General features: G+C 36.7%; 1 protein-coding gene across 1 annotated transcript in view; it reads left to right on the top strand.

Annotated features, from left to right (window-relative positions):
• Nucleotides 1–4,076: 4,076 nt before the first annotated feature.
• RHEX (regulator of hemoglobinization and erythroid cell expansion) overlaps nucleotides 4,077–25,525 on the top strand; it is a 31,536-nt gene continuing 10,087 nt past the window's right edge. Inside the window, exon 1 of the mRNA XM_074220419.1 lies at nucleotides 4,077–4,189. The gene's annotated coding sequence lies outside the window, so the exon portion shown is untranslated. The remainder of the gene's footprint in view (nucleotides 4,190–25,525) is intronic.

Consider the following 25,525-nt stretch of genomic DNA (forward strand, 5'->3'; position numbering starts at 1 on the left):
TTTGAGATGAATCTGAACTCAAGTCTCCTTGAAACGCAGAACCCTAAAGCCCTACAGTATATGTTTCTGTATTTGAAAGGATTCATTCATAAATAAATGTTGAAAGAATGAATGAATGAATGAATATTGTAGAGAGAACACTTTCTAACTGTAAAATGCTACATAAAACAGTGAGATATTATAATTTTTGAATCACCTGAGAGCAAATTCTTTAGGTCTCAGTGTCTTAAAAGCTAAAATTCCTTTCAGTCCTTAGAATCCTTGTCAAAAATACAAATGCAATTCCTAAAGAATCATAATCTGAACAAGAACATTGTACATTAACAGCAACATTGTGTGATGACCAATTATGACTGACTTAACTCTTTTCAGCAATACAATGATTCAAGACAATTCCAAAAGAACATGAGGGAAAATGCTATCCACATCCAGAGAAAGAACTATGGATTTGAATGCCGATCAAAGCATATTATTTTCACTTTTTTGACTTTTCCCTTTTGTTCTCTTTCTTCTTCTTTCATAACGTGACTTATTTGGAAATATGTTTACATGATTGTTCATGTATAACCTATATCAGATTGCTTGCCATCTTAGGGAATGGGGGACTGGAGGAAGGAAGAGAAAAAATTTGGAACTCAAAATCTTATAAAAATTAATGTTGAAAATTATCTTTGCATGTAATTGGAAAAATAAAATACTGTTTAAAAATCATAATCTGAAAAGGAACAGTGGTATATGACAGAAAGAATTTTTTAATATCAGAATGTAAAAACCTTTCTCAGGTTATGACTGATACTATTAGCTAAAAGGAGTAGGTAGCAGTTGAAAAACATGTCAGCAGTTTTTCTGAAATTATCTACTAATCTAGCATATATTTATTTTTAGCACCGGAAGCCAAAACCTCAAAGCTTTCCATTTGACTTCCCAAATCAGGGTTCTGAGGGACCAATTTGTGACTTGGGGGCAAAGGTTTTCATATATTGGACCTTTCACTGTAAAATGAGTGTCACACTGAAGACACTTCTGCAGGGTTGAAAATTCCTATTCTTCAATCCTATGGGTAGAAAGGAGAAAGTTTGGGGAAGGTATTAAATATGGATCACATGGATCACTTTTAATTTATAATCACCCTCTTCTTGAGAATGTTGATCTCCTTCTACACTGAAGTTCATTAAAATATGAAGGGACAAGGGGAGTACCTTTTAGAAGGAGAGTTGAATAGGGTCTTTAGTAACAACAGCAACAATCCCCAAAACAATAATATTTATGTAGTTAGGGATTGGATTAGAACACTTCCTAGAGGCATCTGGATAGTTGGTAGGACCATTTCCAATGATGCCTGCTTAGGTCTTTGCTAAAGATGATCAGAATCTCCTGGTTCATCCCTTGGTCCCCATGATAAGGGGAAGGGAAAGAGATGAGGAGTTTGTTCAAAAGGAGACTGTGACCAAGACAAGAAGATCCACCTGTTCTCTGGTCCTAGGATGTGAGGGCATTTAGGGCAACTAGTGGCACAGTGGATAGAGCACTGGTCAAGAGGGCCTGAGTTCAAAATCAGCCTCAGACAGTTGCCACTTCTTTTTTTTCTTTTTTTTAGGTTTTTGCAAGGCAAACGGGGTTAAGTGGCTTGCCCAAGGCCACACAGCTAGGTAATTATCAAGTGTCTGAGACCGGATTTGAACCCAGGTACTCCTGACTCCAGGGCCGGTGCTTTATCTACTATGCCACCTAGCTGCCCCAGCCATTTAACCTGCACTGCCTCACATCCAGGGCCATCTCCAGTTGTCCTGATTCATATCTTGCCACTGGACTCCAGAGAAGAAAGTGGGTTTGATAACTTAGCATAGCCCCTCCTCAAATCCAATTCACATGCAACTCATGGTATTAGCTCACCGAAGTCATGGTATCCTTCAAGAATGAAGGACAGAAACAACAAGGATAGGAGGAGAGTTGATTTCTTTTAAGGCAAGCTCTCTTTTGGGACACAGTCAATGCCAGTCGCCCCTCAGACTTCCAACAAAGTAGGGACGGGGTTTTCTTTCTCTTCCTCACACCAGCAGTTATGCCAGCTACATGCACACGATATTGAGAACTTGCACTGTCTTGGCAAGCTTGGGACTGTAATTGAAACCCTCTATTCCCTCTTCTTTGTAGTTCTTTTCTTGAGCTTAGGTGATTCAACAGTGATACTCAAAGATGAATATTCCTAGCTCTGGAAGAAAATTAGTGAACTCAAGTGATGGGAGAAGCTTCTGGTATCAACAACGTTCCAGGAGAGAATGATCACTGTCAGGAAGTCAAGTTATGTCATATCTGGCCTGAGGTTCCAGCTCTTTAGTTGCTGCCTAGATAAGAGAAACTGTTCAATAGACCCCTAAGTCTCCTAGGAAGCTTCTCTAAAGCTAGGAGAGTATAATAGAACAGGTGATGGTCAAGTTCTAAATAAGGTAGAAAAGTGTGTTTATGTGTGTTTTACTTTTGCTTATTAGGTAGCTGGTAGTACAATGTATAGAGCATTGGGTCTGGACTCAAGAAGACCTGAGTTCACATCTGACTTCAGACACTGTGTGTGTGTGTGTGTGTGTGTGTGTGTGTGTGTGTGTGTGTGTGTGTGTCTCAGATTCCTCTCAGAGTAAATTAGTGTGTATCTCAGATTCCTCTCAGAGTTTTTATGAGGCTCAAATGAGATAATATCTGTAAGGTGCTTGGCACAAACTTATGTATTATATATATGCATGTATATATTTTGTATATATTTTATATATATATACATATATATATATGTATATATATATATATATATATATATATATATATATATATATATTCTTCCCTTCCCTTTCCCTTTTGTATTTTATAACCCTCTTAATCTCTTTGGGTGGTACCCTAAAACGATTCGTACATAGGCTTTATTAAAGAGATTTCCAATATGGCTCCGGGTGAGGACCTAAGAAACCAGAAATTGCAAGATAAAAGACTGCATCTCTTTTCTTTGGTTTCAGCTTTCTTAGAACTGAGCCTGGTTCGTGTACATCAAGAACTAGAGTCTTATGAGAGGAGATATCCTTTTAGGAGGCAGAAGATATTAATTTAAGGGTCTTTACATATTAACTCATATGACCCTCATTACAATCCAGTAAAATAATTCCCATTTTACAGATGAAAAAAGAGGTGCCAATTGACATATAACCTAGAAAGCATTAAAAATGAGATTCCAACTCAGGTCTTCCTGACTTCAGGTCTAGATAATTTTCCAATATGCTGCACAATGAAATAACATATTTCTTTCTTTCTTTCTTTCTTTCTTTCTTTCTTTCTTTCTTTCTTTCTTTCTTTCTTTCTTTCTTTCTTTCTTTCTTTCCACTTATCTAAGATATATATGAAATGGCTAATATATATTAATTTTTATGTCATGAGTAAAATAGAATTTTCTGAGAAAACTGTCCAAGAAAAAAATTCATCAAAGTATTTTCTGGTAATCTCAACTCTGTTCCTTACTGAAATCCATAGACCACCCTATTATGGACAGGGAAAGAGCATTTGACTACAAGGAAATATATCTGGTGAAGCACAGTTTTGCTTTTGGTTTATACATTGAAGTTGAGAGGAGGGAATACTCTGCAGGTAAAATTTAATAAGGTGATCATGAAGGCATAAGTATTATCTCTGAGATGTGTCTTACATACTTATAAAGTAATAAAACTTCTTCCCAGAAGCTGATGGGAAAATTGGTTATATTACTTTATGACCACACCATAAACAAAATCCTAGAATATTAAATCCTGTAGCCTTTTTGCCCAGAAGAGGATCCTGAGATGCAGAAAAGAGGATCAATCTGCCCAAGTCATGCATCAAATTAATCACTAAAAAGAATGAGATTCCAAGTATTTTAAAATCCAGAGGTAGATGCAGGGGTACCATATTTCACAACATTGTACTGAATAAACTTTGCAACTACAAAGTTACAGAGAAAAAAGGTAGTTAGCTAATCTCTGCTATCTACCCAAATTGTAGGTAAGGGAGCCCAGTCAAATAGGAAGAGTTCAACAGATAGGAGCTTCCAGCTGTCATCACTACTTGCTCCATTATTCTTAACATTTCAGATTGCTATCTTCTCAAACTGCAGCAGTATCCTAGCCTTGAGGAAACTACAAAGCAGTCTGTGAAGGGAGAAAGAAGTTCACTCCAGGTAGGCTTTCAAGGAGGGAGAGGGAGGCTCATCCAGGAGGCAGATGCCAAAATGCAGAAATGGAGTGAGTTAGGGTGCAGTGATGCTGGTCTCTGGAGGTGTTTCCTTTAAAATATAGTAGAGAGTAGTTAGGTGTCTAAGGGAAGCTCAGGGAGGCTCCAAATGTCTCTTGCTACTTAAGTTTAAGGGAGGAAATCTCTATATCCGAGCCTTAAATTTGCAGTGGGGATCCTGAACTGGGCCAGACTCTCAGCTTTGAAACTGGCAGTATCCGCTCTGAATATCATTTTACTCTTCTGGGGAAGACAGCATGGTATAGTGGGCAGAGCATTAGATCTGGGTTCAAAACCAAGCTCTGACATTCATTTACAGAGTGATTTCAGGTAATGACTTAACTTAGATGAGTGTCTTCATGTGTAAAATGAGACTAATAGTACTTGTGCTACTTACCTCAAGGGTTACTTCGAGGAGCAAGTGAGCTAATGAATGCATATGAAGGTATTTGGCAAACTGAAAAACACCATATGTGCAACAGCTATTCATATGAGGCAGTCCAGTTAGTCTTCCAAAAATCTCCCACAGGCTGCCCTTCCCCACCATATGGTAGCTCTATTGTGTAAGAGAGGAAGCATTGGCTCTGAATGGCGAACCTTAGCCTGGGTGGGAATCAGGAGACCACAATAGGCAAGAATATCTCCACCATGGATGTGACTGACCTGGAATTAATTATTTAGCATTTCTGAGACTTAACTTTCCCTTCTATAAATTGAAGAGAATAATCTGGTGCTTCTCTTCTTCATTGTAAGGATTGACTGATGAAATTAATCAGGCAAGCACAATGGAATAAGCTTCTTTCAGTTTTTCAGTTTTTGTGGTTCTTTTCCAAGATCACTTTTGCAAAAGTCACTAAGTGGAGACATTTTGGATTTGTTTCCCTTTTCTATCCAATGCAAATGGTAAAAAAAACCCTACTCTGTGTAATGTATTATGGTAGCCACAGAGAATGCAAAGATTGAAATGATACAGATCATGACTCTTAAGAAGCTTATGATCAATTTAATAAGGGAGGAGGGAGAATAGAGGATAAATATGTGGATAACAGAGGGAGAAAGGAGGATAAAAATATGGAAAGCAAATGTGCAAAAAAAGAATGAGAAAAATATGAAATAAAATGCAAAAGAAAAGATCCAGATAAATTTGAGAAAGAAGATTCACTTTCTGCTAAAGGAAGGTCAGGTAGGTTTCATGGAAGTGGTACCTGAATTAAGTTCTTTCTAGAATATAACTAAAGTTCAAGCTATTAATAATGTTAAAAGATTGGAAAACATTGTTAGGAGGATTGTAGGAAGATTGGCACAATAATTCACCATAGATGAAGCGAATTTATTCAACTGTTCTGGAAAACAATTTTGTATAAAAACTTTTCAAATTGTTACTTTTTTTTGTCCCAGAAATTCCCCTGCTAGGATTATAGTTTAAGAAAGTTATTGATACCAGTTATAGATCCATATTTACAAATATTTCACAGCAGCATTTTTTGTGATATTGAAATCAGGAAACAAAATATAGGTTCATGATTGGGGAATGGCTGGACAAATTATGATATATGAATAAAATGGAATATTACTGCTCCATAATGAATGGCAAGTATGAAGAATTCAGAAAAACATAGGAAGACTTGTATAATGTAAAACAAAGCCAAAAAATAAAAAAAGAGCTAAAAGAACAAGATCAGAATGACTATAATCCTGTAAATGAAGTCAACATGGAGAAGCAATGAAACTACTCAAATAAAATGGTTGTTTTAGTACTTGGCTCTCAAACTGAAAAGCACAAATTTCTTTTCTGTTAATAGTTAAGATGAACTTGGTAATGGACTTTGTGTGGATGTTTGTTGGAAAGTGTCAGTCATGTCCAAATAAAATATACCCACAAATAAAAGATTGAATTTTTTTTCTTTGTTTTTTGCAAGGCAATGGGGTTAAGTGACATGCCTAAGGCCACACAGCTAGGTAATTATTAAGTGTCTGAGGCCCAATTTGAACTCAGGTTCTCCTGCCTCCAGGGCCAGTGCTTTATCCATTGCGCCACCTAGTTGTCCCTAAGATTGAATTTTTTAAAAAATGAATAATGTATGATATTAGGCAAGTCAATTGTCCCTTTCTGGGTTTTGTTGTCCTTATCTATTAAAAAAAAAGGGAACTGAACTAAATGATCCCTCCATGGAATTTGGGGAGTTAGGAGATATTGCAGCTGCAATCTATTCCAACTCTTATCATATCCAAACAACGGACATCCCAAACCATGTGGGTCTGAAAACCTACAATGAGGGAAAATTCTTTGTCCCCCAAGGAATCTCATTTTACTTTTGTATTTTCTGTACCTTGTTTAAAATTTGTTTTTTACACCAAGCTCAAATTTTTTTCTTTGTTATACAATCCTTTTCTGATCCTACTAAGGTTAGAGAACTGACTTTTCACATATCAAATAACTAACAAATAAAGTTGACCTCCAATTCCTTTATGATTCTCTTTAGGTAGAAACATCAAACATATGGGTTCCCAGCTGAACCAGATTAAAATATTAATTGGGAAATATTTACAAAATAAATAAAAATACAACAAAATATAGATATTTCATCTTAAAACTCAGTCAATAGGCAGTAGCAAAGATCCTTATGGATAGATTAATGAGCCCCATTTCTATCTGTTTGACATCATTGCTTTATAGCAAAAAGTGCCAGAGATAGAACCTCATTACAGATTAATTAATTGATTGACTGACTTGATGTGTCCAACACAAGTTCAACCATAATTGTTTGCATTGAATTATTAAATTGAATTAAAGTTACAGTACCTAGTTCTATCTGAGTGTTAATGATTGTGTGCCTTCTACAACATGACTTTGGTGATTCAGTATTTAGTTACTGTTTATTTATTTTGAAGAAATCTTGCATTTATTTATTTGTGTGAATTGTGATATTTCCCTGTGTCTATGTTTCAGTGAATTCTTCAGTGCTTTCCATTGGCAGAAATTGTCATAAGTGGCAGGAATATATTTGCTCAGTTATTACCCAATCACTGGACACATGTTCTGTTTCTCTGTGAGTTGTACGCCCCATGTAGGATATAGCTTCTTGAGGACAAGAATTATCTTATTTTTGTTTTTATTTCCACAGAGCTCAAAGCAGTATATAAACACTTTTTATTTTTGTTAGGCCTTATAGACAAGGTAGAATATATACCGACAGTATTCAGAAATGATTACCCTAGGATCTGAATTTGTGGTAAATTCTGAATTTGTGAATTTCTGTTATCATGTGTCTCTTGTCTTTATTGTGATTGACAGGATCATAGGTTATAGAGAACACATAGAGAATCATGGAATGTAGAGCTAGAAGGGGTTAAGATCAAATAGGTCAGTTTTTAAAAATGAGGAAACTGAGGTCCAGAGAAGTCATCATTTATCCAGGATCATACAGTCAGTAAATAGCAAAGCTACGATGAGAACCTATGTCTTCTGATTTCAATTCCAGTGCTTTTTCAATTATATCATCTTATCACTGTGTATCAGGGGCAAAGTCTATGGGCTATACTTTCAGGACCTTTGTCACTTTTCCCTTAAGTTTCTCTTCATTTGGCTGAATAATTTTCTCTGTGAGTTGAACTCCCCATATAGAATATGGCTCCTTGAGGACAAGAATTGTCTTATTTTTGTTTTCTGTATATCTTCTGGAGTGGGACCACTTGGGCTACTTGGGATTGATAGATGCATAGGGTGTAATAGAAAGGGTATTGAGTTTAAAATTGTAAAGACTGAGCATCATTCCTGCCTCTGACACTTACGCATCTTTTTTATTTTTATTTTTTTGCGAGGGTTAAGTGACTTGCTCAAGTTCACACAGCTTGGTAATAATTAAGTTTCTGAGGTCAAATTTGAACTCATTTCCTGCTGACTCCAGGGCTAGTGATTTATATCCACTGTGCCCCTTAGCTGCCCCAATACTTACCCACTTTAAAAAATGCTCTGAGCCTCAGGTTCCTTAGTTTAGCAAATACTTATTATCTATTTGTCATGTGAAAGGCAATGAACTAGGCTTTGGGGGGCTCCCTGCCCTTGAGGAGCTTATACTGTGTGTGTGTGGGGGGTGGGTAGTGGGGAAACAGAGAGTGGGGATGGGAGCCCATAACATGCAAACAAATTAGTATAGTCCACGAAAAGCTGAGAAGGGAGGAGAACAACTGGGGGAGCAAGGAAAGCTTCCCAAAGGAGGTAGAATCGAAATTGGATGACAAAGGAAGTTAAGGATTCTGAGAGGTAGGGAGGAGGAAGGAGTGCATTCGAGGCAGAGAGAATAGATGGGCCAATGAATATAAAGAGGCGGCTAGCGGAAAGTCAAGTTCCGGTAATATCCAGTCATCCAAGTTGACTGTGACTTTGAGTCTATGAAGAGAAGAAGCATAATACCAGACTTGAAAGGTAGGTCAGAATCAGACTTTAGGGGCCTTAAATGCTAGACTGGGGAATGTAGTCAGTACAAGTTTTTGAAGAAAGAAGAAATCTGGTTAGATCCATTAGGGGGCATTATTTTAGTAGGTAGCATCAATCGATGAACTTCTGATGTGCCAGATACAGAAATACTGAGAAACTGGGAAAAACTGGAAGCAAGGACTTCAACCAGGAATTTACTGAAATAATCCATGAGATGGGACGGCTAGGTGGCGCAGTGGATAGAGCACTGGCCCTGGAGTCAGGAGTACCTGGGTTCAAATCCGACCTCAGACACTTAATAATTACCTAGCTGTGTGGCTTTGGGCAAGCCACTTAACCCCATTTGCCTTGCAAAAAAAAAGCCTAAAAAAAATCCATGAGAGAGGTGATGAGGGTCTGATCTAGGATAGGTGGCCATCTGAGTGGAGAGAAAGGGGACAGATACCCAAAATGTTGTGGAGTTAGAAATAATAAAGAGAATCTTCATATGTAAAATGTATATCATAATGTTTATAGCTCATCTTTAAAATGGGGACTGTTGTGAGAATCAAATAAGATATTTGAATTGACTTTGGTAGATAGTGTCTGACAATACAGTAGGTATTCTATATATGGTGCTGTGGTTGTTACTTTTCTTGGGTTGTTTAAGAAAAAAGCAATTGTAGGAAAAGAACTTTACAAACCTTAGCATACTCTATAAATGGTCATTATCATTATTTTTGTTTTTAGGTTTTTGCAAGGCAAATGGGGTTAAGTGGCTTGCCCAAGGCCACACAGCTAAGTAATTATTAAGTGTCTAGGGTCGGATTTGAACTCAGGTACTCCTGACTCCAGGGCCAGTGCTCTATGCACTACACTACGTAGCCACCACCTAGCTGCCTCCATCATTACTTTTTTCAATGATTTATCATATTTGAAAATATATTACATTATTATATCTTTAGTCAGGCCCACCCCTCTCATTTAGTGTTCTTAGACTAATTTGACTTCATGCCTGTTGAAGTCACTTTGGTTCGTTTTATTTTGGAAAGGATACAGGGGGCATTTTTTTCTGTGTTTCTCACCATATGAGTCCAAGAATACTAATAATATGTCCTTATATGTGATACTGATAAGTTATATCGTTTCTCTGATTGTCAGTTTCTTTGTTTATTAAATAAGGATAATAATATTTTCACTACCCACCTCATAGGGAGGAAAATCTTTTCTAGAACTCCTGCAGGAATGTGAGCTATTATTTTTGGTCCAATTCTATGATTTTGTCAGTTTGAGGAACTTCCAGTTTAGAAACTCCCTCAACTGATACAGACTTGTCTGTAGCTTATAATCCAATGCTTACAGTTGTGGGATCAAAACAAGACTGGAACCCAAGTCTTCCTGCTTTCCAAGTCAGATTCTAGAATAGATATTTTTAACCTGGGATCTATGAACTTATTTTAAATATTTTTATTAAAATTAATATTTTAATGATTTCACTATAATTAATTTTCTTTATAATCTTATATATATATATATATATATATATATATATATTTTATGCAATTAAAAACATCATTTTGAGAAGGGGTACATAGGTTTCACTAGACTGCCAACAGAGTCAGTAACCAAAAAAGTGAAGAATCCCTGCTAATGGAGTTATTATTATCATTATTTTTTTATTTAGAGGTGAAGTGTAGAACATACCACCCATATAAGCCTGCATTTATCCCTCAATACAAGCTAGGTTAAAACAGAATTGGGAAATATTTAATAAAATAAATACAAATATAATACAACATGAATGTTACATTTTAAACCTAAGTAAATGTATGACTGCTGGGATTCTTATGCAGGAATTAGTGGCCTACATTTCTATTTGAGTTTGACATCATTGATTTAGAGTTTTTTATGTAGACTTGATAGATAAAAATCTATCTTGATCTGAAGGTCACCAAGTGGAAACTAAATGAAAACATCCAACTTAATCTCTCACTCTTACCATCGATAAGACTTCCTCTTGGGTCAGGATGACTGTCACTTGAATTAGACCACCGTTGAATATCCTCTCACCCCAATAGAACTCCTTTCCCAACCTACCGTTTCTACCTCCTTAATGACATTATTCCCAAAAGGATACAGGGATCTCTTCCACTGTATTTTTTTCCAGTTGAGGAATCAATGATTTGTCGAAGACTACAAGTTGTAAGTAGCAGAATCCATTATCTTGTCACCATACTATATAGCATACTTCCTTTCCCCCTTATTATTTAAGTACTGCTTTTAAATATCAGGAACTCCTGGATACTTCAATTAACATTTAGAATTATTCCATTATAGAATGAGAGATAAAGAAGAATTGAGAGGTCATCAAGGTTAACCCTTAACTTTATAGTATTAATATCTACCTCTCAGTGTTATTATGAACACCAAATGAAATAATATTTATAAAGCGTTTAGCAGTGTCTGACTCTCTTGTTTGTTGTTGAAGTGGTTTCAGTCATATCAGACTCTTCATGACCCCATTTGGGGTTTTCTTTTTTTCTTTTATTTTTTCTTGATATTTTCTTTTATTTTTTTCCAATTACATGTTAGGAAAGTTTTTCAACATTCATCCACATGTATATGCATATTTTTAAGTTACATAATTTCCTTCCGCCCTCTCTTCCCATCCACCTCCCTTCAGTGGTGAACAGTTTGGTGAACATGTACGTACACATTTGTGTTTAACATGATTACAGATTAGTCATTTTCTGTATGAGGAATTAACCATGAGATAGGAAAGAAAAATATAAGAGAAATTTTAAAAAAGTGAATGTAGTGTTCATTCAGATTCTTTAGAATTTGTTTTATTTTGTTTTTCTTCCTCTGCATGTGGATAGCACTGTCCCTAACAGGTTTCCCAGGGTTGTCCTAGTTCTAAGAACTACTGAGAGCATCTGAATCCATCAAGGTTGATCAACTCACAATGTTGTTGTTAATGTATACCATGTTCTTTTGGTTCTGCTCCCTTTGCTCATTTCCTGTAATTTGTTCCATGCTTCTTTAGAGTTCTACTATTCATGGTTTCTTATAGAACGATAGTATTCTGTAACATTCATATACCATACCTTGTTCAACCATTCCCCAATTGATGGGCATTCATTTGGGTTTTCTTGGCAAAGATCCCCAAAGTGCTTTGCCATTTCTGTCTCCAACTCATTTTCCAGATCAGACAATGGGGCACAGGGTTAAGTCACAGGGTTATTATGTGTCTGAGGCTAAATTTGAATTCAGGAAAACAAGTCTTCCTGATTTCAGATGCAGAGGTCTATCTGCTGCACTATCTGGCACTTCCTCTCTCCCTTCCTTAGCTCTAAGGAAGATAGAAAAATGAATGACACAATTCTTGATCTCCTAGAGGTCATAATCTTCATAATCTTGTCTGCCCTTTGTAGATGTGGTAATTCAAGGGAAGGAGGAATCCTTGTGTATATAGTAGAAAAGACACTGGAATCACAATGAGAAGAGCTGAGTTCCAGATCAAACAATTACCTAGGTCTGTAACCTTGAGTCACTTTACCTTTTAAAACATCAGTTTCCATATTTGCAAAATAGGGCTAAATCTTTCCTTCTAGACCACCTGCAGAAGGTTGTTGTGATGATTAAAAGAGGTGATGATCCTTGTGTTTTATAACTGTTTGATTGATTGATAGGTAGATAGATAATAATGATCATCATCATTTATGATGATGATGTTTGTCCTTCATTCTTGAAGTCCATAATATCAGGGAAGTGATGTCATGACATGCTTTTGAATTGGATTTGTGTTGCTGTGCTAAGTCATCAGCCTCATTTTCTCTCCAGAGCTATCTAGGTCCAGTGGCCAGATATATATATATATATATATATATATATATATGTGTGTGTGTGTGTGTGTGTGTGTGTACACACACATATATATATATATATATACATACATATATGTAACTATACTATATTGAATAATATATTGCTGTGCTATGTAACTATAAAGTGCTGAACCTTTCACAACCTACCTCTTCCTATTTTTCTAGTCTCCTTACCCTTTAATCCCTTCCTGAGAAAGTCTACAATTAGCCCAGCAACACCAGCCCTGTTGCTCTTCTTTCATGTCCCAATCCTGTGTCTTTGCAGTGACTGTCTCCCATCTCTGAACTGCTCTTTCTCCCATCACCATCCTCCTGGCTTTCTTAGATTGAGTAAGTATTCAGCTAATATCTTTTCCTAGGGTCTTCTCACACCATCCCTTAAGAGTATCTTTTAATGTGAGATTCCTTTCCATTTATTATAAATTTCTATTTATTACTTTTTTATTACTTTTATAAAGTAAACTCCTCTTTTAGAATGAATTCCTGGGGTGGCTAGTTGGCATAATGGATAAAGCACCCTCAGACACTTAATAATTACCCAGCAGTGTGGCCTTGGGCAAGCCATTTAACCCCATTTGCCTTGCAAAAACCTAAAAAAAAAAGAATATGAGTTCCTAAAGATTGGAAATAGTGTTTTTAACTATGAAACCTCATACTTGGCAAAGTACTGATATACAGGAAGTGTTTATAAATTCTTGTTGAAAGACAACCCTCAGTTTGTCTGTGGGTAATGAATAGTCATCTTAACTGGTGGGATCCAAGAATATTGTACAGCAATGTCACTTCAATGGCCAGAATTTTCTTTTTCATCTGCCCATTATAAAATAAAGTCTAAGCTCAAACAGTTTCTGCTCTATTATATTCCTCTTCCCAACATCAAACTCATAAAACTAAGGCAGAAGGGCCCACTACTGTCAAGCAGGCTATTAGGGTCCATGAAACCTAAATAATTTGTTTTTCTTTTCAAGTCTTCAACTTTCATTAGACTTCTCCTCTCTCCTTTCTGCCCCCTCCTTGTCCCTTTCAATATGCAATTCTATTTAACCACTCTTTTCATAAGTAAGCACCTTTTTCAGAAGCAGATTCACTAAACGTAAAACTATGGGCCAAATAGAAGACCAATTTTGATCATTTGGGCACAGATTACAACTAAGACCCCAATCTAGTTCTTGAATCAAGGAAAGAGTATTTATAGAAGTTTTAAATAAAGGCTGAAATTTTAGAATGGAGTTACATAAACTAGTTCTGGTTCTAGAGGAAATTCATCCTTAAGGCCTCCAAATAACAAGTAATTTAAAGGTCCCCATCAGATAGGGCCACTACCTTACTATCAGCCCAACTGATATATCTCAAGCATTTTAGAAGAGAACTCTAAGCTCCCTTTCTTTACAAATGGAATAGATGCCCTCAAAATTACACTTACATACATATTCCATTAGCTTCTCTAACAATTTGCTTGCCCCTCAAATGTTAAATATGCTTTTGTTTGATGAATGGGTTTTATATACTAGCAAATCTTTCTGCAATTAATTTCATATGACCTTAATGAGCAGTTGGAAGCTATTAAGTATTGAAATAATGGTGTCTATTACAATTTCTATACCTTATCCTGTACTGGGTCTTATCTTCAGAATTTACCCAAAATAAATGTAAAGCCCTGACTTAAAAAAATCTACTTGTCAATATTTCTGTCAACATTTTATCATCTTAATCCTTAAACATTTTTCTCTGCTTCATGTGTTCTATGATCCAGAAATACTATTCCTCTTGTTCAATATTCGGCAAACTCTATTTCCCACCTCCAAGCTTTCATATCAACTGAACCCTACCTTTTTTATGCTGTTCCTCTCTGCTGTTGGAGGAGAGACTAGCTAATGGATTGAAACTGGAAAAATTAGCATCTATTTTGAAGCTAGTTGATTTAAAGGCTAAAGTCCTGAATTTACTCAGATGATCCAAGAGGGAGAGAGAATTCTGGCTGTCATTATCCTCAAAACCCTCTTCTAGACTTCCCTATAATTATTGAGGACACCATCATCTTCCCAGTTACTAAAGTTCACAGTCTATGTATCATTCTCATCTCCTCCAATTTGTTTCTGAGTCTTGTCATTTTTATTTCCACACATTCCACCTCTTCCCTTTACTTATATAGCCACCACCCCAATACAAGTCTCATTTTCTCTTGCTTAGATTTTTGCAAAAGCTTCTAATTGATCTCATTGATGGAAGTCTTTGATATCTCTAATATTTCTTCCACTCAACAGCCAAATTGACTTTTTGAATTATCACTAATCTATTCAATAAATTCTAGTGACTCCTTGTTACCTCTAGGATCAAATACAGAGTCCTCCATTTGGCATTTAAGTCAGTACAATCTGGCTCCTTCTTAGGAGGATCACAGCTTTGAAACTGGAAGGGACCTTAGGTCTAGTGCAACCTTCCAATTTTTCAGATGAAGAAGCAGAGACTTATAATTACTTAATTTGCCCAAGGTCACATGGATAAAGTAGCAGAATGGGTTTGAAACCTGTTCATTTGGCTCCAAAACTAGCTTTCTTTTCACCTGTACAATTTAACCCTTCTGATCTTTCTCATCCACAAAATGGAGTTAATAAGACTTAAATATGCTTTCATCTGGGTGTTATGAGGATCAGATAAGGTAACGGGAAATAACTGGAGGAAATTGTGTCGTGTTGGTCAATAAGCAATTATTAGACACCTACTGTGCTCAGTGCAGAAAATATACAAAGAAAGATGGGAGTCCCTGCCCTCAAGAAGTTTACAGTCCATTGGGAAAGATAAGGTAAAAACAACTATAAACAAACAAGATCTAGACAGGAAAAACTGAAGATATTCAATAGCATTAAGAAGGAATCAGGAAAGATTTTCCATGGAATGTGGAATTTTAATTGGGACTTGAAGGAAGTCAGGGAAGTTAGGAGGAAGGGATTAGAAGAGAATTCCAAGTTTGGGGGGACAGTCAGTGATTATGCTCAGAGTCTGGAGATGAAATGTCTTCGAATGCAAAATATGCAGGAGTAAGGTATAAGAACATTTAAAAGGTAGGAGGGGGTCAGGCTGTAAAGGTTTTGAATGCCAAACAGAAGATTTATATAGGCACATCTCATTTTATTGTATTTCACTTTATTGTGCTTTGCAGATAATTTCATTTTTTACAAATTAAGGTTGTAGCAATCTTGCATTGATCAAGTCTATGGACCCCATTTTTCTAATAGCATGTATTCCTGTTTGTGTCTCTGTGTCACATTTTTAGTAGTTTTTATAATATTTCAGATTTTTTCATTATTATTATATGGTGATCTGTGATCAGTGATCTTTGATACTGTTGTTGTAACTGTTTTGGGTACCAGGAACTGCACTCATTTAAGTCAGTAGACTTAACTGATAAATGTTATTTGTATTCTGACTGCTCCACTGACCATCATTCCCCATCCCTCTCTCTCTCTCCTCCTGCCTCTCTATTTCCTGAGATAAAACAAGATTGAAATTATAAAAAATAATAACTCTACAATGGGGTCTACATAGTAAAAGGAAGAATCAATTTTTGAGGCAAAGTTCATTATTGTCTTATTTTTAAGAAATTGTCACAGCTATGTCAACCTTCAGCAAGCACTGTAGTCATCAGCATTGAGACAAGTTCTCTTACCAGCAAAAAGGTGCCCTGGTGCCTCAGATGATAGCATTTTTTTAAAGCAATAAAATATTTTTAATCACTTAATAAACTACATTATATTGTAAATATAATTTTGGGGTTTTTTTTGGCAAGGCAATAGGGTTAAGTGACTTGCCCAAGTTTACACAACTAGGAGATCATTAAGTGCCTGAGGTTGGATTTGAACTCAGATCTGACTGCAGGGTCAATGCTCTATCCACTGCACCACCCAGATGCTCCCTGTAAATATAACTTTTATACACAGTGGGAAATCAAAAAATTTATGTGACTTGCTTCATTTCAATAATCATTTTATTGCAATGGAGCCTACAATATCTCCTTATATATATATATATATATATATGCATATATATGCATATATATATATGTGTGTGTGTGTGTGTGTGTGTGTGTGTGTGTGTGTGTGTGTGTGTGTCTGCTTTTATTTGATCCTGGAGATAATAGGCCATTATTCCTTGCCCTTTTGAGAAATTTGAATTGGGGACATCAAAGGATTTGTTTTTTAGTCAAAAATTCTGACATTTCCAAATTAAGATAAAAGTTAAATTTTTAAAATATATATATGTATATATATATATATATATACAACTTGTCTTTTTTAAAAAATTATTTTTATTGATATTTTCTGTTTCTTTACCATAATCATCCCAAATATTCCCCTTTCTCAGAGAGCTATGACAAATGAAATTTTTAAAGAAGAAAAAAATTAGTACATTGATCAATACATTTAAAAAGTTTGGGCAAAAGGGGTGGCTAGGTGGTACAGCGGATAGAGCACTGGCCTTGGAGTCAGGAGTACCTGAATTCAAATCTGGCCTCAGACACTTAATAATTACCTAGCTGTGTGGCTTTGGGCAAGTCGCTTAACCCCATTGCCTTGAAAAAATCTAAAAAACAAAAACAAAATAGTAGAACTGTGATTCAAGCCTATAACTTCTCCTTCATAATCATGTGGTCCTTGAACTTTTGGGGTGGCTAGGTGGCATAGTGGATAAAGCACCGGCCCTGGAGTCAGGAGTACCTGGGTTCAAATCCGGTCTCAGACACTTAATAATTACCTAGCTGTGTGGCCTTGGGCAAGCTGCTTAACCCAGTTTGCCTTACAAAAACCTAAAAAAAAAGTTTGGGAAAGTACAGTTGTTAGCAAAAAAAGACAGGAACTTGCCCCAAGCACCTCCAACCAACTTTAGGTTTTTTTTTTTTTTTTTTGCAAGGCAAACGGGGTTAAGCGGCTTGCCCAAGGCCACACAGCTAGGTAATTATTAAGTGTCTGAGACCGGATTTGAACCCAGGTACTCCTGACTCCAAGGCCGGTGCTTTATCCACTACACCACCTAGCCGCCCCCAACCAACTTTAAATGCCCCCAACAAAATTCTGAAGCAACAAACAGATGGGGGTGAAACATTTTCCAGCCCAAGACAACTTAGAAGGTCAATAGTAGAGGTCTGCTGCAGTGATGTGAAAGCAGGAACCAGCACACATAAAAGCTCAACAAAGAACATAGGACATGTGGGCAGCTGAATCAGTGGTGGCAATGGTGGTTTCCAGACTTCTCAGCCCACAGATGGTAAGAGGATCATACAACTGGTTAGGAGGAGATTACAGGGGTCCCTTTGCTGACACCAGGGCCCAAACTCTGTTGCATTACCCATATTTGGATCTGGGTTTCAGTTTTGCAACTCAGTTCCAAGGTGAGTAGGAGCCTTAAGCACAGCAAAGTTTGCAGCTGCAGAGGAACAGTTTTAGGGCAGAAAAGAGTGTTTGTGGTCTTTCACAGACTAGAGCACAGGTGAGAAGGGTAGTAAACATACTTCTCTCTAGATCATACTACCTTGGAAGAACTGAAAACTTACAGTCTCCAGAATTATCTCTGAAAAGAACTGCACAAAATATCTTAAACTTGGGACAGAGACCTCTTTACTCCAGAAGCAGAGTCCCAACTTTAGCAAAGAGTTAAAAGTCAGAAATAGCAGAAAAAGATCACAATAAAAGAAAGTACTATGTTGATCAGGAAGAATCAAAACCCAAAGTTACAAGACAACAAAGTCAAAAGTATCTCAACCAAAATTTAAATGTAAAATATAAATTGGTCTCAGGCCTTGAAAGAGCTCAAAAAGGATTTTTAAAATCAAGTAAGAAGGGGCTTCTAGGTGGCGCAGTGGGTAGAGCACCGGCCCTGGAGTTAGAAGTACTTGAGTTCAAATCTGACCTCAGACACTTAATAATTACCTAGCTGTGTGGATCTTGGGCAAGCCACTTAACCCCATTTGCCTTGCAATAACCTTAAAAAAATTAAGTAAGAGAAGTAGAGGAAAAATTAAAGAGAGAACTTGAGAATGATACAAGAAAAATCATGAAAAAAAGAGTCAACAACTTGGTAAAGGAACCAAAACTAGTGGAATAGGCAAAATGGTTAAAAAAAAGGCACAAAAATCCAATGAAAAGAAGAATGACTTGAAAGAAGAATTGGTCAAATGGGAAAAGAAATACAAAAATTCACTTAAGAAAGAATTCCTTAAAAAGTAGAATGGACCAAATAGAAAAGGAGATATAAAATTTCACTGAAGAAAATAATTCCCTAAAAATTAGAATTGGGCCTGTGGAAGCTAATGACTCTATAAGACATCAAGAAATAATAAAACAAAATCAAAAGAATGAAAAAAAGAAAAAAATGTGAAATATTTCATTGGAAGAACAACTGATCTGGAAAATATATCCAGAAAAGTTTATTTAAGACTACCTGAAAGCCATGATCAAAAAAATAAAAAGAGCCTAGACATCATTTTTCAAGATATTATCAAGGAAACTGCCCTGATATTCTAGAACTAGAGGGCAAAATAAAAATTGAGAGTTCCCAAATAAAAACTAGGAATATTATAGCCAAATTTGACATCTCCCAGATTAAGAAGAAAATACTATAAGCAGTCAGAAAGAAACAATTCAAATATCACAGAGCCACAGTCAGAATAACACAAGATTTAGTATTTTCTACATCAAAATGTCAGGAATATGATGCATTGGAGGGCAAAATAGACAGGATTACAACCAAGAATCACTTATCCCACAAAACTTAGTATAATCCTTCAGGGGAAAATGGATATCCAATGAAATCGAGGACTTTCAAACATTCCTGATGAAAAGATCAGAGCTGAATTAAAAATACAAAACTTAAGAGAAGCATTAAAAAGGTAACAGGAAAGAGAAATCATAAGGTATTTAATAAGCACATGGTTTATTCTATATCAGAGAATGATACTTGTTATTCTTAAAATTTTCTCATTATTAGGGCAGTTAGAAGGACTATATAGAAACAGAAGGCATAAGCATGAGTTAAATATGATAGAATGAATATCTTTTTAAAAACTCTCCACAAAATTAAGGGGTGAGAAAGAGGAATGCACTGAGAAAAGGAAAGAGAGAACTAGATCAGGGTAAATTATCTGACATAAAAGAGGTGCAAAAGAGTTTTTACAGTGATGGAGGAGATAGGTCAAAGGAAGCAAATGACCAGTGTTCACTGGAGTTGGCTCAAAAAGGAACTAACATATACACTCAGTTGGGTATAGTAATCTATTTTACCCTATAGGAAAGTAGGAGGGGAAGGGGATGAGGAGGAGACTGAATAGAAGAGAGGGCAGATTGGGGGAGATAAAAGTCAGAAGCAAAGACACTTTTGAGAATGCATAGGGTGAAAGGCATGAAAGAGTAGGATATACAGGAGTAAAGCAGAATGGAGAAAAATACATAGAAATCATAGTTATGAAAAAATTTCCAGCAAGTTTCTCTGATAAAGACTTCATTTCTCAAGTATACTAGGTCAAAGAAGAACCATTCCTTAATTGATAAATGGTCAAAGGTTATAAATAGGCAGTTTTCAGATGAAATAATCAAAGTTATTGATAGTCTTTTGAAAAAATATTGTAAATCACTATAGATTAGAGAAACACAAATTAAAACAACTCTGAGGGGCAGCTAGGTGATGCAGTGGATAGAGTACCAGCCCTGGAGTCAGGAGGACCTGAGTTCAAATTTGACCTCAGACACAATAATTAGTTTGCTGTGTGGCCTTGTGCAAGCCACTTAACCCCATTGCCTTGCAAAAAACCCCCAAAAACCACAACTCTGAGCTACCATCCCATACCTATCAGAATAGCTAATATGACAGAAAAGTAAAATGACAAATATTAGAGGGTTTGTGGGGAAAATTGAAACACTAATGTACTATTAGCGAATTTGTATAATGATTCAACCATTCTGTAAAACAGTTTGGAACTATGCCTAAAAGGCTATAAAGCCATGCATATCCTTTAATCAAGCAATAACACTCCTGGGCCTATATCCCAAAGAGATTTAAAAAAAAAACAAAAAGGAAAAGGGCCTAAATATACCAAAATATTTATAGCAGCTCTTTTAGTGGTGGCAAAGAATTGTAAATGAAGGAGATGTCCATCAATTGGGAAATGGCTAAGCAAGTTATGGTATATGACAGCAGTGGAATACTATTGTGCTATAAAAAATGAAAAACAGAATACTCTCAGAAAAAACTGGAAAGATTTAATGAACTTCTGCAAAGTAAAATGAATGGAACCAGGAGAACACTGTAACATTTTATGATGATCAACTGTGAATGACTTGGCTATTGACAGCAATACTGTGATCCAAGGCAATTCTGAAGGACTTATGATAAAAAATGCTTTACATCTCCAGAGAAAGAACTGATGGAGTCTGAATGCCGAACAAAACCTACTTTTTCTTTGCTTCATTTTTCTTGAGGGTTTTTATCTTTGTTTTCTTCCATGAATAATGTGGAAATATGTTTTGTATAGCTGCACATGTATAACCTTTGTGAGATTACATGTTTTCTTAAAGAGAAGGAAGAGGAGGTATGGAGGTAGAGAATTTCGAACTCAAAAGAATTAAAAACCAAATATTAAAATTGTTTTCATGTATAATTGGGGGAAATAAGATATTGATATTTTTTCAAGACTGAAAACATGTGCAATGTGTAAAATCTGTGGACCTCCCTCCCATCTCCTGGAAGTATAAATTGGAAAATTCTTCCCATATTCTTCATTGGAGTCTTGCTTGATCTTTTATAATTTGGGGTAAAGGAGGGGAGGAGTAGGAAGGGAAAACTCCATTCCCTTGCAAAGATCTATTCTAGAAGCCCATAGCCTATCTTTAATGAAAGCATCACCTATTTTGAGATACCTATTTTTCTACAATATTAATCACTAGCCCTCCTTTCTTCATCCTGAATCCTAAACTCTTATATTTTACTTCAAGTTCAGTGAATCTCTTCTATTTTTATTCAGGGCACATACAATTGCAGACACAGCAGTCTCTCTGGGCTCTGTCATTCTGCCACTGCTCAAGAGATTGGATTTTTTTGTCATTTATCTACAAGCCTGACAACTCTCTAGGAGGAAAGAGATGAATAGCTTCACACAGTCACTCTCTGCCTAGACTTTGTCCCTCCTATCCTTCTCTGAACCCTCAACCCTGCTAATGATACGATTGGACTTGTGATATAATTGAAAGGGGAAAGCAAAGGATCAAGATGGAGAGTAAGCCTATCACTGGAAGAGTTAGGAAGAAAAGGGAAGAAAAGAGAGGAAAGGAGAGAAGAGGAGCAGACAGGATAGGACATATCGGTCAGGAAAGAAGTAAAGAGTAAAGAAGAGAGAAGAGAGAAAAGGAGAGGAGAGGAGGAGAAAGGAGAGGAGATGAAAAGTAAACATTTACTGGAAAGACCCTGTGTACAACCAACACAACTGGAAGTTCTTGGAGGATCTTTAGCAATTTTTTAAGAGTGTAAAGGATTCCTGAGACCAAAATGTTTGAAACTGCTCTCTTAGAGTAAATCAGTAATCAGCCTACATACCTATCACCCCAAGGTGTGTTATCCATCTTGATTAGTGTATGTGTATGTGCATATGTATGTGAGTATGTGTGTGAATGTGTGGGTGTGGGGGGGTGTTTCTGTGTCTGTATGTATGTGAATGTGTGTGTGAGAGTGTTTATGTGTCTGTACATGTCTGAGCAAACAGGCAGGTGGCAATAATGCTTCACTTTGAAGTAACCTGAAATGGTCACTGGAATTGTATCTGCCCTTAGGTTAGCTTGCTAGGAGAATCTCAGTCATCAATACTAGATCACATTTATAATAATAGCTGGAGGCTTATTTAGAAATGACAGTCAGAGCAAGTTCAGCTGAGGAGACTGGGTATGCTATGGATGACATGGGAGCTCTGAGAAACAGATAGGTTGGCTGTTTGAAGGGGGCAGGGATTTGGATGGAGAAGACTATGAATCTGATACCTTATTCAGGAAGAGGAAAAATGACCTAGAGGTTTGTTGACAGCTCTGCGGACCTGTATGGGATGAAGAGAACTTCAGAGGAGGTTAGGTGATTGCTAGGAGGTAGAAGGAGTTGTAGGAGCAAGGTCCAAGCCAGTCTAGCCCCATGTTTTCAGGATGGTGAGAGAAGGAATAGCCACCCGCAGAGAAAATACCAAGAGATTTTGGTGTGTTTGGGAGAAGCAGAGATTTCACTGAGTTCCTAAAGATGGAAAGAATGTGAATGTAGAGGAATGGATTTAAGGTGCAGAGAATACAAAAGAATAGGGGGACAGGGGAGGGCTAGGACTGCAGAAGGACAGTGCTGAATTTACTCTGTATGGGAGGGGAGGGTGTCAGTGTTTGCCACCTTTGTCGTGTTCCCCAGCTCCCAGTTCCAAATCTGAGTCCAACTAAGTCTAGGCACCTCATGTGACAATCATGTGGATCCATTGTTAAGAATCTGGGAAGAGGGTACTGAAGGCATTATATGCACAATTTTACATGTAAGAAAGGAGGAATGGTACATTTCCATGGTTTGCCAGAAAGCAAATGGTGGACTTGGGATTCAAGCCAAGCCTTCCCAGTTGTAGGTCATTACTCAGGTTTTTCCTATAATACCTAAAATTTCTATAATACCTAATGAGGCCAACTTGTAGTAATCTCAGCTTTGACTCCTGGAAAAAAGTCATGCATTGCTGAGGATCATCATGGTGAGAAGAGACTGAGGGACTTGTTTGGAACTTGTTTTTTTTCTGTTCCACTGTTCTTGTTCCACAGTAGAGGAAAGGAATGGGGTGGTACTGGGTCCAGCTTTGCCATTTAACTCCAACACCATTTCTGTTGACTCAACTTGTCCCACTCCAATACCATTTCTGGGAAAGTTGACTCAACTTGTCCCTTAATTTCAAGTCTTTAGCCTAAGGTGCCCAAGTATAACAGAGATTAAAACACCACACACACACCCATGCATGTGCACACACACACACACACACATTCACCTTTATGGATTTCTAACCCCAGCTCCTTTGGTTAGGCATACTGATGCTGTGGAAAGATAATTGAACTTGAAGTGAGAAAACCAGTATTCAAAGCTGAGCTCTCTCACCAGAAATAACTGACCTTGAACAAGTCTTTTAAGCTCTTTAGACCTAGATAAACTAACATGGTAGAAGTAGATAGCCTCTAATGTCCCTTATAACCCTAGATATAGGATCCTAAGAACACTGGGAAAGACACTAATTCCATGGAATGGAAATTTTAATATTAGTCAAGGATTTTTAGAAGTAACAACTCTGCCGTAGGATGGTGGGTGCTTGGAGAGTCAGCAGGGTCAAGTGTCAAAGCCCTAAGATCTGGAGTCAGAGCATGTGCAGTTCATCCTGGTTCTGCTAATTACCAGCTGTACAATCTTGGGCATATATGCTTCCTTTCTCAGGGACTCAGTTTTCCCACTTGGTAAAGGAAGAATTTGGAGAAGATGATCTCCAAGGTCCTGTCTAGCTCTAAATGCTGTGAGCTCTTCCATGTTGGTGCTCCATAGACACCATTTCTAAAGGACAATTTATCATCACCTTAGAGCAAGCCTAGGCAAGGAAACTGCAACCCTAGGTTGAACCACTAGAGTCCCAGCATTCTCAGTAAAGAAAACACTAATGGGAAGAAAAAAAATCCTATACATCATGCTCTTCATGAATGAGTCTTCTTGGGTTTAAAAACATTTTTAGAACCAACTGTTTTACACAAATATAGTTTGCAACTATTTGTTGCTAAATAATTGAAGAACTTTTTTTTAACTTCTACCTCTTATTCTCCTCAAGAATGCTTTGCTAATTCATTTCCTTTTACTTTATTTTATGTCATAATTGCTGTACCCTATTCTGGTTTTGCTTTTTTCCATTTTGCATTATTTTCAGATTTCTTGACATTTTTTATGTCTGTTGCTCTTAATTTATGGAAACATTGGGCAATTTTATAAGCAACCTCTTGTCAAGAAACCAGATCAGGGTAAAGTGAATCTGTGATCTTGCCCTTAATTTTTTTTTTATACTAGTGAGATTCCTTTACCCCCTTTGCAGACTGGCCTTTAATCCACAGAGCCAGATCCAAAGATTTGGTTCTTTATACAAGCATTAATGGGGATCAATGAATGAAATGTTCTCCCATATCCTTGGTCACTGTAATCATCATTTGAGTGAGACTGTCACCCAATAACATCGTACCATCCTACATATATTAAGGATATATTCCAGAAACCTGATTATTCTAAGGCAAAGGGAAGTAAATTGGCTAGACCTGATTATTCATGATGGTCTTTGTCACTGACATCACTTTTTAGGGACTTGGCTCTTGAATCCATAGGATCTGGCAAAATTGCAAAACGTCAAATACTATGGCAGCAGCTGAAATAGGAAGGTCATAGAATATAAAATAATTGTGTGGGCTCTGGGAAGTTGAGATCTGGGTAGCAATATAGTAATCTTATGAGAAAATTAATGACTTGGAATGCAATCAGGGGGTAAACACAAGCATATCACCTAGGTAAGACAGTAGACAGAAAAAAATATAAATGATGGTGAATAAATCTTCTTTTTATGCTTTTATCTTATTTATTCATTTATCTTCTTAACATTATTTGCCAAATTGCTGTAGCTTTCTCAGTGCAGGTAATTCCTGGTGTGGAAGCTCCCTCTACCAGGGTCAATTTGTTTGGGAGTACATAACTCCTAGAAAGTTGTCTGAGAGATTAAATAATTTGTTTGAGGTTACATAGCCAGTATGTGTTCAAAGGAATTGACAGCTTTCTTCCTAAAACTGAGCCTAGTTCAATTCACTGTATCTTACTTTTTTAGTCATTACTCCCATTATATCCATCACATTAATGCATCATAATTTATTTAACCATTCCATTATTATTGGACATTTCATTTGCTTTCAGTTGTAAA

Source organism: Macrotis lagotis, chromosome 2, assembly GCF_037893015.1.
Source record: "Macrotis lagotis isolate mMagLag1 chromosome 2, bilby.v1.9.chrom.fasta, whole genome shotgun sequence".
Taxonomy (NCBI): Eukaryota; Metazoa; Chordata; class Mammalia; order Peramelemorphia; family Peramelidae; genus Macrotis; species Macrotis lagotis.